At 37.8% G+C, this 15499-nt stretch overlaps 1 long non-coding RNA gene across 1 annotated transcript in view; it reads left to right on the top strand.

The window, feature by feature from the left end:
- The first annotated feature begins 9 nt into the window (after positions 1 to 9).
- LOC309661892 overlaps positions 10 to 15499 on the top strand; it is a 157769-nt gene continuing 142279 nt past the window's right edge. Inside the window, exon 1 of the long non-coding RNA XR_014264343.1 lies at positions 10 to 146. This is a non-coding gene — a long non-coding RNA (uncharacterized lncRNA). The remainder of the gene's footprint in view (positions 147 to 15499) is intronic.

Below are 15499 nucleotides of genomic sequence, written 5' to 3' on the forward strand. Positions count from 1 at the left end.
GGAGGGGCCTGGGGACTGAGGACTAACTAGAGTGTCCGGAGTTTCATAATCGCCCCAGGGGGAGGAGTGGCCGGAGGACTGTCCGGAAGTTATCCTCCCTCTCCGAACACCTGCGAGTGGCTGAGGAACGAAACAATGCGCTTCGGGTGAGCCGGGGACTACTCCCCAAACTTTTGCAGCTCCCTCTCGGGCTCCTGCGGGGGGAGGTGGGGAGCGTGGACCAGACGGGTCGGTTTGCTCTGTGGGACCACCTGCTGGATAGTGGGTGGTTTTAGTTGCTGTGGGTGACAGGCGTAACTTGAGTCAGCCAGTCTTCCAGCCAGGGCTGGAGTTCCCAGTACGTGCATTTGGAGAGCTGTGTGTGTGTGTGTGTGTGTGTGTGTGTGTGTGTGTGTGTGTGTGTGTGTGACTTACGGACATTCTTGAAACTTGTCAGTGGCTCAAGGACTTTCTTTGTGTTCACACCCACCACTGCCCAGAGTTGCTTTTTGTGTCTACAGCTTCTTTCGAAGCCCCTCCGCTTCCTACGTGGTACAGGCATTTATGGCTTCAAAATCTAGTGATTATGAAGAAATAATCATAATTATTTCTTCATAATCATCATTTCTTCCCCTAAATGATGTTTCCCCCATCCATCAGCCTGCTGCTTTTGGTTTAACTTCCCTGAACTTTGCCTTAATCCTGTCACTCCGCTGTACAGAATCTTTCAGTGACTTCCCGTTGCCTTTGGGACAAGGCCAGACGCAAATGTAAAGCCAACAGTCTTTTCAACCTCAGCTCCCACTAGTTCACCGGACAAATTTTCTCGCCGCAGCCAGGCTGGGAAACTCACTCTGCCTTTGCTTATTCCCACTTTCCTCCCTGTGCTGGCGGAGTCACAGTTTGGGGAAATGGATGCCTTTTACTGGAGCTGGTCAAATCCTCACTTTCCTGGTTCTCCTCAAGGGCCTGGATTTCTTGACCCTACAGGGATCTCTCTCCATTCTGACCTCTTACAGCTTGTATTGTTTATCTTTCCCCTAGACTCAGAATTCTAGATGTGGTACTTCATACCTGATGAAACTACTTTGAATTGTTTAACTTTTATTGTTTGTCAGTCATATGTTCAGATCTGTATGAATACATAAATTGCCTTACTTGTTATTGTATTTCCCCTGTAGGGCCTGAAAATAGAGTGTCAATACAGCAGTACTGACAGCATAGTTGAATAGAAAATGGAATCTAATGGATGTTGGTTAACTCCTTACCTTTCTACTTTTGTTTTCTTTTTATTATTCCTTTTCTTTTCCTCCCTCCCTCTCTCTCTTCTTCCTTTCTTTCCTTCTTTCTTTCTTTCTTTCTTTCTTTCTCTCTTCTCTCCCTCCCTCCCTCCCTCTCTCTCTTTCTTTCTTTCTTTCTTCCTCCCTTCCTCCCTTCCTCTTCCTTCCTTCCTTCCTTCCTTCCTTCCTTCCTTCCTTCCTTCCTTCCTTCCTTCCTTCCTTCCTTCCTTCCTTCCTTCCTTCCTTCCTTTCTCCCTCTTTCTCCTTCACCAGAACTCTCATGTTGGAAACAAACACTTCATCTTTCCCTCAGTGGTTAAGATCATGGGTTCTGGATTTAGATTGTCTGCATGTGAATCCTTGGACAAGTTGTTTAACCTCTCTCTGTTTCCTCATATGTAAAATAGGGATAATAACAGTATCTAACTCATCGGAAGATAATGAATGTGCTTTCCGTAATGCCTAGTACAGAGTCGGCACTCATTAAAAATACCTGTTATGATATGTAAATACGTGTTAGGATGATGGTACTTAATAGGTTGGCAGTATTCATGAGCTAAATGAATGAATGCATGGTAAGATAGAGGTAGGATTATGGGTTCCTAAGTCTAACTTCTGAATCCAGCTGGAAAACAAGCAGTAAGTAACTTGTCACTTAATTGCTCTTTTGTAAAAGAATAAATGGAACCAAGAAAGATGATCCTGGCAATGGGTTAGTTTTATGGAAAATTGACAGGGATCACAAATTTGGTAAATTAGAATTAGGAAAAGGGACTGCTGGCTCGTAATAGTTTTTGTTTTACAAATTGGATCTGGAAAAGAAATAACTCAAGTGTCTGAAAAATTAAAGCAGAATTCATTGGAAAGAATGAGGGGTCAACTGGGAGCATTTCCTTATTTTGCACAATGGCCTGTCATTTACCTATGAGGAGTGACAGGAAGAAGAATGTCTTAGTCCTAATTAATGTCGTATTTCAACAGATACAGTGTTGTGGTTTGTGCTCAAAAGAAGGAGGGAGTGGGAACACATTGGGGAAAACGGGGTCATGCAGCAACAGTCAACTCTTTGGTATTGATATGTGAAGAGGAATTTTTTGGCACTTTGTAGCTAATGCCGGCAAGCATGAGGTATCATCATCGTGAAAAAAATCCTTGTGCTTATCCCAAAATTTTCCACAGCAAGGAACTCTACGGGTTAAGTTCACATGGTGTGAAGAAATCTTTTCTTTATTGGTCCTATGTTTACTCAATTTTCTAGCCATTAGTTTTCGAGAATGACTCCATCATGATACATCAGGGAAGATTTGCCACTGCATCCGCGCAATAGCCGTCTTCTTTTTTTTTTTTTTAATAATTGGAAACAAGTTTCATTAATCTTTCATTTAAACGTATCATAGTATGAAGTACAATCATAATTCCTCTTAAAGGCACAAAATATATTTGAAGATAGGACAGTTTGGGAAGAAAATAATCAAGTCATAGAGAATTTTCCAACTAGGAAGTGACTTAAAGACATCAACCAGATCAGCAATTCCCAATCTGAGAGGTTTGGGGATTTTCTTTGTCAAATGGTTTGTAAATAGAAATAATATTTATAGTCTAAATATCTATCTAATACATTGAGTATTGTGATTATTAAAATGTATTCATTTTAAATTGATAATGAATTCAAGGTGGCTTGGTGGCACCGGTAGTTTAATTGATACGTAACAGACATGTAACCTCTGTAAGGTGGGGAGATGTGGCAAAATAATCTTTTTACATTAAAAGGGGTCTTCTTAGGGGAGTTAGGAAACCCTGGGCTGGCAGCATCCACATACAGGCCTAAATGGGTATCAGCAGTAAACCTATTATAGACCATAGCCAAATCCAGCCCTGGGCCAGACCTAAAAAACTAGCATCTAGCCTCAGACAAGAATGGATAAAACCTCACAATTCTTCCATCTCTTGCTTTTTTCCTCAAGTCAGTGCTCCTTGGGACTGCAATGGGCACTTGTTTATTATGAAATTACTGTTTTTCAAACTAACAGCAGATAATACCTGCTTTGGTGAATTAGCTTTTATATAACACAAAATGTTTAAAGTCTTTTATTAGCTAATCCTTAGCAAGAACTGCTACAATGGAGTGGTGCTGGATTACTTTTTTTTACAATGAAGGTGTTGAAAAATATAGGAAAGTGTTCAAGATCAAGTTGTTAAATTTGACATTCAAAATATGAGTCCTAGAACATGAATTCTGTTCTATCAGATGCTAACTTCTGAAAAAAAACCTGATTTTATTCCAAATTTAGCCAAATATTAACCATATGGGAACTTTTTAGCAAGTTCCACTTGAATGAAGAATTTATGTCCTTCAGGATAATTTTTAAAACGTGTGTTAAATTAAATAGTGTCTTATAAACTACAAATAAAACACAGATTTCCAAGCAAAATTCTGGGCTCTCTATATCCCCATATATCACCTTTATGGGAAAGTGACTGCTTTGCTTTTCTCCTTGACCAAAAATCAACAGATTGCCATGCCATCTCTCATTGATTTATTTATTCATATCATATACAGTTAGAGACAAAAATAGAGAAAGGAGGAACATATATTGAATGTAGTGATCCTCCCTTTTTTTAAATAGCCTTTATGATAAACTTTTTTTAAAAAGTCATTTTCCTCTAGACTAATCCATTCTTAATTGAGAATTAGTATAAGAATTCAAAAAGGAAAATTTCCTTGTTTTTCTTTCAGTATATACAGAGGTAGAGGAAAGTAAAAATTTAGAAAGCTTTAAAGTCCAGTAAATAGTAAATTATTATTTCTTATTTTATTTTTTTTTAAACATCTTTATTGAAGTATAATTGCCTTACAATGGTGTGTTAGCTTCTGCTTTATAACAAAGTGAATCAGTTATACATATACAATATGTTCCCATTTCTCTTCCCTCTTGCATCTCCCTCCCTCCCACCCTCCCCATCCCACCCCTCTAGGTGGTCACAAAGCACCGAGCTGATCTCCCTGTGCTATGCGGCTGCTTCCCACTAGTTATCTATTTTACATTTGGTAGTGTATATATGTCCATGACACTCTCTTACCCTGTCACATCTCACCCCACCCCCTCCCCATATCCTCAAGTCCATTCTCTAGTAGGTCTGTGTCTTTATTCCCATCTTGCCACTAGGTTCTTCATGGCCTTTTTTTTTTTTTTTCCCTTAGATTCCGTATATATGTGTTAGCATACTGTATTTGTTTTTCTCTTTCTTATTATTTCTTATTGATTGACCTGATAATTTGAGGAGTTTTCTGAAACCAAAAAAGATTCCAAAACATTTAAAAATTTATGTACCATTTGAATGTTGACTGAATGGTGTGGATGGCTGATTAACTGATTAGATCAGTGAATTCACTCAAAGACGCTATCTTCTGTTTGTGGTTCTGTTTAGATTCAGAACTATAGGTGGAAAGGAACATGAAAGTAGTGGATATTTGTTCTTAACTCTAAATGTGGATGTGCCTAATAATAATAATAACAAAAATAATAATGACAACTACTATTTATACCTAACATTTTTAACTCACTAGGTAGTTTAAAATATAATGGCTTACTTATTCCTCTAAATAACCCTGTGAGGTCAGTACATTTTTATTTCCATTTTACAGATGAGACTAAGGCAAAATAGTAAGGAATTTGTTCAAGGCCCTTCAGCTCATAAACAACAGAGATGGGATTCAAACCAGGCAACCTGACTCCAGGTGGTACCAGACTCTTTCACCATCACACTGTATTGCTTTGACCCATAGCAACACCTGGTTCACTGAAAGTGCAGTGCTTGTTATATGTGCGCCGCTCTCAGATATTTTCATTAAAATCCACGTTTCTGGAGTTTTCTAGTCTCAAATTATTTGCAAAGAGCATTCACATCCCTTTGCAGATAGTTTTTATACTTCCTTAAGATGAATGTCCTATGTTGTTGTTATCCTATTAAGAAGAAAATTAGGTGTGCCAGCCTTCCAGCTTCCATTGCCAAAGCATTTGTTAATCTTACTTTTTTATGGTTCATTGTGCTTATGTAAAACATTTTATTCTACAAATGTCCCATCAGAAATGTCACCTGTGAATTTCATCAACAGAATCCTCTGAAAAAATCATTCAGTAATCGCAAAATGCAAGAAAAAGACAGATACTACATGATATTAGGAACCTGATATCTGAAGCTGCTGCTTCTTGTACTTGCCGTGAACTGTGCCCTAGTAATAGAAGAGCCTCCCCTTCTGTCGCTTATACCCACAGAGCATTAATTACACACGTAGTGATGATGAATTAGGAATGCAGCTATCCCTATTTAAAGCACTGCTATTTCGTGTTTAGCTAACGCCTAGTAGGATGTGATCATACATTGCCTACGTTGGTGCTTCTACTCCTTAAGCAACATTTTACAGTTAAAAGGTTAACTTTCAGAGTCATTGATTCAACAATCATTCAATGAATATTTTATGTCTCATACAACTGCACATCAGCCTTTGAGAAACTTTGCAATTTATTTCTAAATCATCTGCATGATTATTGCATGATTGCTTATGGATTTATGTAGTTTCATAAATATTTAATGTTAATGTCATTATCAGGTGTGGAAAAAGGACAAAACGGACACAGTAGATACTTAACGCTTGAAACTTTCTTGTCTGTCAGTCTCTTCAGAGGTATCTGAATTACTTTCTAAATCTATGTCTCAATAAACATTACCTAGGATTGCTTAATTTATGCAGACCCTGGGGGTAAAAATATCTAGAAGATAGAGTGCCACAAAAATCCTAGGAATTGTTTTATGATTAATATTTTTTCTCAGTTTATCACTACCACTAATAGACAGGTTAAAAACCTGCTAGTGAGGGCAATAAAACAATAGCTATTAAAAGCCTCCATTTTTATTGCATTGGATATTGCTGGTAATATCTATTTGACTTAGAAATTATCCCCAATAAAATTACACACAAATGAGATTGTATTCTATCTTGCAATGCATCTTACTCTGTAAGGAATGATTTATGTAATTGCTAATAATTTATTGTATGGCTGGCTAGACACCAATTCTCACCCATGGCTGCACTTTAAACTCACTTAGTCAGTTTCAGAAAAAATTCCTGAAGTCTGGGTCTTACTTTCCCAAAGGTTGTGATTCATTTGGTTTGGGAAGGGCTTCAAATGAATGTATTCTTATAAGCAGAAAGCTTGATGTTTTAACTAAAACGTGGAAAAAAGAAAGAATACTGAACCACATAGTTTAGATCCAAGTTCTAGTCCTGACTGAACATAAACTCTTGTGTGATCTTGTATAGCTCATTTAACAGCTCTGGGCTAGATTTTTTTCATTCTTAAAATGCAGGTTTGAACCACATGATCTCCAATGGTATAGCTTTCTATGACTTCTGAATCTGGTACTGAGAAGATGGAACCACAGCTTTTTATCTCTTGACTGTATGTGCTTTAAGCATTGAGCAATTTTAGGCATTGGCTAAATTATCCTAGAGTGATAGCACAGATAATGTCCTCAGGATTTGAAAAAGTAGTTTATCTTCTAAACGGGCTACTCCAGTTCTCTAAATCTTGCCTTCGTCTCCCGTAGTATTTTTGCTTAGGTGTTTTGGTCATTTTCTTCCCCTTGCTTACAACTTATAAATCATAAACTCCACAAAAACTATGTGGGGTTTAGAAACTTGAAAATCTTGATCCTGTTGCAGATAAAGAGGACTGTATTGTAGTATAAACCAAATCACATTTATGCCAAACATTTCACTTTTTCTGAGAGAAAAAAGGGTATATGATAAATCAGAAAAAAAAAATTTATGGAAAGAAAGAAGGAAGGGAGGAAAGAAGGAAGGAAAGAAAGAAAGAAAAAGAAAGAAAAGAAAGAAAGAAAGAAAGAAAGAAAGAAAGAAAGAAAGAAAGAAAAAGAAAGAAAAGAAAGAAGGAAAGAAAGAAAGAAAGGAAGGAAGGAAGGAAGAAAGAAAGAAAGAAAGGAAGGAAGGAAGGAAGGAAGAAAGAAAGAAAAAGAAAGAAAGAAAGAAAGAAAGAAAGAAAGAAAGAAAGACACTAAATCAATAATAGTTAGAAGCACTAAGTTGCAATCCTGGCTCCTATCATTCGTGAGTCTTTTGACCTTATGAGCTTGTTTATACTGCAGGAGCCTCATCTATAAAACCTGGAAATAATTGTTCCTTTCATTCATCTCAGATATTTATTTAGTGCCAAGATGTATAAGAGGGTCAAAAATTTAAAAGGGCAACCATGATAGTGCTAGATTCCCAAAGCAAAATGTGGGCGTTCCAAAGAGGAGGCATAGGTACCAGTAACAGGTGGAACAATGAGGTCAAGACAATAGGAATGGAGGAAGAGGTTTGGCAAGAATGAGGTCACTGGTAACCTTTCAGGAGAAAGTTCAGTGGAATGGAGAGGACAGAAGTCAGATTACAGGCACATAATGTCCTGTATTTCTTCTAATACTAAATATTACTATCAGAGGAGTCGTCAGTGAGCCTCAGCTTGGGAACATTCATAGCACAGGCCTCCCAAAAAGTAATCAAAACTAAGTGTAAAACTCATGTAGTAGAGATGAGTCATTCTTCCAGGCAGGCCTCTGTTTAACTCATATAGTATTCAAATGAACGAGATAAGGAAGCTGCTTATGGTGGGCTTTACTATAACATGCTTTTCTTATCTCTTGCTTATTTAATTTGGAGGGAAATATCAAAAATAATTTTCTTCACTTCTACATAGCTCTAAGAAGGTATCCTTATATATTTTAATAGAGGGATTAGGGACAAAGTGATCTATACATACATATTGAGATTCTATACATACTATCTCACTCACTCCTTATTTAAATGTATTGGTCTCTCCTCTTATTCCTTTCCTACCTATCCCTATTCCACTATTTGTGTGTGAGGGTGAGGGGGTACAGGGAGATATTGGGTTGGCCAAATGTTTGTTCAGGTTTTTCTGTAAGATGTTGTGGGAAAACCCAAATGAACTTTTTGGCCAACCCAATACATACAACAGGTACTCTATATAGAGTACACATACATACATACACACACACACACACACATATATAGTATCTGTTGTATCTTCAGTGAGGGCAAATAGCTGACTCTAGAGAAACAAACATAGATCATCATCTTCAATCTTTATATGGTGCTGTGGAACCTAAACTGTTTTGGACTTCAGAATAGCATAAGATCAAAAAAGTAAGGGGCTTCCCTGGTGGTGCAGTGGTTAAGAATCCACCTGCCAATGGAGGGGACACGGGTTCGAGCCCTTGTCTGGGAAGATCCCACATGCTGTGGAGCACCTAAGCCCGTGCACCACAACTACTGAGCCTGTGCTCTAGAGCCCGTGCTCCGCAACAAGAGAAACCACCGCAATGAGAAGCTCCACAATGAAGAGTAGCCCCCGCTCGCCACAACTAGAGAAAGCCCGTGCGCAGCAATGAACACCCAACTCAGCCAAAAATAAATAAAAAATAAATGTATTTTTTAAAAAAATGACATGAAAGGAATACCAGTCCTACAACTCCTGGAGTCTCCTCTCAAGTTACTGTGGCTCTTGGACTGTAAATTCAGACTCAAGATTCTTCAAAACTCCCATCATCTCACCAATCAACTCCCCGAACTCCCTGTAACAGCATTAATTTTCCTTCCTCTAAAGACACCTCTTAATACATACCTATTTGTAAAATCTAGTTATCTTTCTAGCTTTGTACCAGAGGAAATAGTACTTCAGATCTATCTGTCCTGGGTTAGTGTAACTGCATTCCTAAGAATATAAGAAAAATAAAGTTAAAGGAACCCCGAAATCTCACCAAAAGGAAACCTGAGTTTTACATGAATCTTGAACCAATTTCCTAGAGGCCTCCTGTACCCTACCTAGATGACAGAGTGTGTCTCTGGATTTGGAAAGAAGATCTCCCAGGTAGCTGTGGGGCTCCACAAGGAATGGTTGTAAACTGCCCTTCCCTTTGCAGTTACCCCGTGCTGCCAGTCTTGTAATGGATATCATGGCATCCTAACAGGAAACCTTCCGCTCTTTGTTCTGGTGTCTGTTGTACCAAGGTCTCTGGTGGCTCTGATAAGTCCTTGACTCTCCAAAATCACAAGTCAATAAAAGATATTCAAAATCAAGCTCAACAATGGATAGGGATAGGCTGGGATAAGCTAGGGATAGCTTTTGATGTTAGAGGATAAATTTGAAGATGGAAGCATTGATGTTTATACATTTCTGCTTTTGTGACTTTTGAGTTCAAAATAGTTTTATGACACTTGAGCCGCAGGTTCTTGGCAATTTTGTTTAATTTTTGTCCTGGCTCACATTCAAATGAGTGTCACCTTTATTATTACTTCCTCTGGGAACCTTCCCTCATCTTTCTAGACCATATTAAGGACTTCCAGTGATGGCCTTTATTACATCCTGAACATTCTTCATCATAAAACTTATCAGTTCTTCATGCATTTGCTTCTTTGCTTCTCTCATGGAAAAATAAGCTCTATGAGGAAAGGATCCATAACTATGCTTTTGAGTAACTTGAAGTTAAAATTTTTAGAACATTGCCTGGCACATAATAAGTTACACAATAAGTATTGACTTTTATTATTGTTAGGGGTGATTTAAAATTTGTATTCTGAATACCAGATTCTAATATTCTTGAAGCCAAAGTGATGCCTTACTTGTGTTTGGATACACTGCTGTACCTAGTTTAGTGTCTTGCACATAGTAGGCACTAAATACATAGTTGTTGAATGAATTTGTTGATTACCAAAGCTGAACTCCATATTATAAATTATAAGAAGAGAAGAAAGTTACGTTGGGACTCAGTTGTCCTATATCTGGCAGTGATCCAACATGACAATGTTAATAATTATTGCCAGTATAATCCTACTACATTAATGGTGTGCATTTTATCTCAACAAGCTCCTGGACCAGTTTTGTTAGATATCTACGAATCAAATTTAGGGCCAATGGTAAGGAAAACTTGCCCATTAAGCAAGCACTTAACACATTTTTGACCAGAGACGTATTATGGCCGTAGGTGTTAGTTTCTGCAAAAATCCCCCGGTCAATTTAACAATACTTCTCTGCACTGATCAGTACCACTCACAAGCCACAGTGTCACAGGATGTGTTTGGTGTGGACAGCCAAAAGCCTGTTGAGCAGAAGAAATACTTGAAGCAATCTCCAGAAAATGCTGCTTGTTAAAGACTATAGCATCTTGAATCATGCTGAGAACTGGTCAGAGATGAGATGAATCATTTTGAGAAAATCCTACAGCTTAAGGAGCCAAGGGACTCCTTCTGTTGGTAATCCAGCAATTAGGAACCCAACCAACACAAGACTCTTGTGTTCCACATGAAAAAGACAAATATGCTTATCATATTTTGATGCCCATCATTGTGAAAATTAATACAGGAACGATACTGTGGCCTGAAAGATAAACACATCTGCAGTGTTATTAAGAGAAGTGGCATCACCCAGTTTCATGGATTAACTAAGTTACTGCTATTGCCACTTTTTACATTTGAAGTATTTGAAATACCTTTACATCTATATCCCTGATGTATGAAGAGCTTAGCAACTATGATAGAAGGCATAAGACAGCCCAAGTTATTCAACAATCTTAGGTTTAACTAAACAGTTTTTGATAGACAGGAAAAAATAGCATGCTACTTATAATGAATAAATTATAAATACATAAATAAAAATAAACAGCTAAGAAGACCAAATTACTTCTTTTTATTACTAACACAATTCATGCCTCCAGCTTCTTCATTGATTGGCCTGTACGTGTGTTCAGTTGAAACTTTTTTTCTGAACACAGTTCCATTATGTATATTAGAGTTGGCAGTTTGTCGTTTCAAAGTTATTTTAGCAAAATGTTATAATTTTCATGAGGTTTTCTCAACCTCATGAAGTAGTGTGGGGTCTGTCAGACTTTTCTTGGCTGAGGCTTAAAACCATTTTACATTCTGATGCAGCATACCCAGGAATATATAATTATATCTTTCTGAAATAAGTGTCTTAAAAGCAATATTTTATCTTGTTGAAATGTGCTGTGATCTCTTCTATTTTATCTCGTATGAAAGATAGAATAGGTGAGAATCATTAAAATGTATTTAATTACACACTAATGGGTTGCGATATGCAATTTAGAAAAAAGAAACACGTAGATCAATGATGCTTTAGAGCAGTGGTGAGTCCTGTGGGACTAAAGCCATAGGGGCTATATGAGTGGATGGGGGCTCAGAGTTTCTGTCATGGTCAGAAACGGGAAAGAGAATGTGTGTTCTTGGAGTGGATGGATTCCAGGTTCTCACTCCCACTTTTGCTACGTTTTGTTCTATATACAGGTCTCCCATAGAAAATTTCATTTAAGGAAACATGTCATTGGGTAAAAAGTTTGACAACTGTCTCTGCACATAATCATTTCGTTAACTTATAGGTCAAATCCTGTTAGTACAAAAACGACTACTTCTGAAATCACTATATAAACTAAAAACTTTCTTATATGACGTTCTGTGTATTTCAAGCAATACTTTAGGCACAAAGTTGCAGTAAAACTAAAGTATTTGTTCGGGTCCTTATATTTTCTTAGAATGCAGTTTTTCTTACATCTTTTAAAACTGGCATCAGAAGTTGGGAATTTATATTACGGGCTTGTGTTAATTTGGTTAGATAATTTACACGAATTTTAACCCCTTTGCTCAGAATTCAGTGCTAAGTTTTGAGGGATTGCTGTTTTGGTTTCTGGTAAGTGAAGACATTCTCTTCTTTAAGGGTCAGGATAGTTTATTTATTGCTTTACTCTTTGTGCCTGTTTAGATAAAGACCATTTCATTTCAGTCAAAAGAAAAAATAGAATATTTCTTTAGATTTTATCAGTCTGTCAGGAATGGGAACAGATTATTCTAAGAAAGATAAGTGGTATTTCAAGCACAAAGGTGACATTCCATAGTTTTAAACTAATTAAGAAGAATTAAAAATGGTTATTAGAACTTCCTAAAATCACATTTGTGTAAGACGGGGACACAAACCCAGTTTATAAAAATGACTGAAATTGGGATGTGGATGGTGGAGAGGGAGAGAGGAATAGGAAGCAAAAGAAGGGAGAGAACTTGTGTTCATTGAATATTTGCTATGTGTGAAACATTAAGCTAAGTCTATTACACATATTCCTCCTTTTAATCCGCACAACAATCCGTTGAGTAGACATAATGATTCCCAATTTACTGATAAGAACCTGAAGGTTAAATAACATTTACAAGGTCAAGCAGTGATGGAGCTGGGGTTTGAAACTCGGTTTGTTAGATTTTGAATCCCTGGTCTTTCCCGGTGTTCCTTTGGCTCCCAAGCCTGGTCTGTTTTGGCATGGTTCCTGTAAATTGCCCTTCTCACTCCTGCCCAAGCACTTCTCACTGATCGGGTCTGAATCCCCAGCCACATTCCATCCTGTTCTCCATCTCCTGAGTCCTCTAAAAGCCAATCCCTTTGCGGCTCCTCCTCCCATTTGGGGGCCCATCTCACCCTTCCGACACAGCACTCTTTGCTCCACTTGTTCCTTGGCTTCCACTTGACCCCAGGTTAGCTTTAACTTTTAACTATGCAACATTAGGCTACCTTAGGTTAATAAACCCCTTGGTTTAAAGTAATACCAGAGCCCCACTTTTCTTTCTTGCAAGAAAGGCACATCTCCTCAGCGTAGTATGTATTCCAAAAGTATAAGATTAACACATATACAGACACTTTGCCTCACAGTAACTCAGGCTTTGGAGAGAAAGCCTTTAAGTTCAGGATCTGAGGGTCTATTTACATGAGAATTAGAGGAGCTGGAGAATTGAGAGGCCCAAAGGAGTAAACTATTGGAGGTCAGCAACTGGCTCCCAGATGAAGCCCTTGGAGGCAAGCAGAGCCAAGAGTCAACCCTTTCCCCAGCACAAACAGGTCATCAGATAAGGAAGAGGGTCACTCAGAGGGGAAGGCAGTTGAGGGTCATAAGCTTGAAGTAGAAAAGCAGTAGTGGTTGGGGACGAGAAGTGACCAGGTGCATGGAGGGCATAAAACTCAGAATGTTTTCTAGCCAAACGCTGAACAAAAAGGCTGGAATTATGAGTAAGTCAAGCATGAAGCAGTGCCATCTGGTTTTGTAGAAAATGAATAGTAGAGAGACGTAGTTTTTTTTTGTTTGTTTCTTTTTTGTTTTTGTTTTTGTGTGTGTGTGACATAACAACAGAATGTAATGCTGTTGAGGAAAAGGGGATTTCTCCTTACTGTTAAGCCTGAGTATTAGAAAACAATCAAGAGCTTTTTCTTAGGTGACTTATAGATCCTTAGGAATAGAGGTTTCTTTCGTGTGGGATCCTATTGACAATCTGGAGAACTCTGGTGTAGAATTCACCAAAGACCCTCCTCTTTCGTAGGTCAGAGATGGACGTGGGAGAAGGATTGAATTTCCCCAGACAACACTAGACAGGCTTGAGGAACACTTTAAGTTTCTTTCCTTTTCCCCATGGTAAACCAGGCACCATGTGTCACACTTTTTTCATATCCTCCAGCTCCTGGCTCTGTACCTGGAACATAAACAGTGCTCCATTAATGCTCTTTAGGTGAATGAATGGGTTTGGCATCAAACAGGATGATATATGTAGAAGTACTGAAGAGGGTGGAAGGTGAAAAGAGTGAATTGTGTGACTTGGGGCAAGTCACTTAAGCTTTCTGTGCCTCAGTTTTTTGCCATCGATAAAGCAGAAATGATAGTATTACTATCTCTTAAGGATGTTGTGGGTCTTAAATAAGCATAAAGTATTTAGAACTGTGCCTGGTCCATAGTAAGAGTTCAGTAACTTAGCAACTTAGAAATTATAAACCATACCAGGTTTTTATTGTTTTTTAAATGACCAAGATTGGATAAAAGGCTAATGCAATGCAGTAAACCCATGGAATTCAAGTGTATAATATTTTAAGTTTGTTTATTCTCAGCCCTAATGGTTGTAACTTGGAGTAATTTGTAATTTTACTTATGCATGAATTTAAATTGTCAATACTGTTAGACTTGTATGCAAGATGAATCTTATCTCTGAAGAGTGTGCCCCAAAATATTGCACCTGACACTTCTTGTAATCACATATTCATTATCTATTTTCTTAATAAGCACTATGAGCACAAGGTCTATGCCTGTCTTATTTTCAGAGCCTAACACAATAATAAATATTGCTAACAAATATGGTACACTTACCATGTGCTAGCTACTAGGCTAAAAGCTGACATATCTTGCATCAATTAATATCTCATTCAATACAACACTTTGAAATTGGCACAATCATTGTAATAGATTATTCAAATAGATTATTATTCATAAACATTCACCCTCCTACTGCCACTCCCCTACCTCTTGATTCTGGTTTCTGCCACCTGACTTGCTTGGGCCAATGGGACATAAGCAGATGTAGTGCAAGCTAAGGTGTAAGAAGTACATGCATGGATGGGCTTGCTTTCTTGCATCTCTGCCATCATCATGAAAAACACTGCCTGGGCTAGCCACTGGTTCCAGGAAAAGGATGAGAAACATGTGGAGCAGAGCTAAGCCCTTAGCCAAAACCAGTCAAGATCAGCCCACCACCAGCCAAATTCCAGACTCATGAGGAAGCCCGTCCAAAATCAGCAGAGCTTCCCAGCTCCTTCTAGGCACTGCTTCATTTGTATCCTACAGATAATAATAAGATGTATTTTTATTTTCATTTAATTGAAAATATTTTAAAATTTCACTTGAGACTTCTTTGACTCAAGTGTTGTTTAGAAGTGTGTTGTTTTATTACAAAATATTTGGGGATTTTTCCAGCTATTTTTCTGTTGTTGATTTCAAGTTTAATTCCACTGTGCTCTGAAATCAGACTTTCTATGATTTCTATTCTTTTAAATTTGTTGAGGCTTAAAATGTGGTCTATCTTGGTGAATGTTCCATGGGAGCTTCAGAATAATGTGTTTTCTGCCGTCACTGGATGGAGTATTCTATAAATGTCAATTAGGGCATGTTGATTTATAGCACACTTCAGTTCAACTATATTTTTACTTATTTCCTGCCTTCTTGATCTATTAACTACAGAAGGAGAGGAGTTGAAGTCTCCAACTGTAATAATGGGTTTGTCTATTTCTCCTTTCACTTCTATCAGTTTTACCTCACTTTTTTTTTTTTTTTTTTTTTTTTTAATG

This window comes from Balaenoptera physalus, assembly GCF_965194825.1.
Source record: "Balaenoptera physalus genome assembly, chromosome: 5".
In the NCBI taxonomy this organism is placed as follows: Eukaryota; Metazoa; Chordata; class Mammalia; order Artiodactyla; family Balaenopteridae; genus Balaenoptera; species Balaenoptera physalus.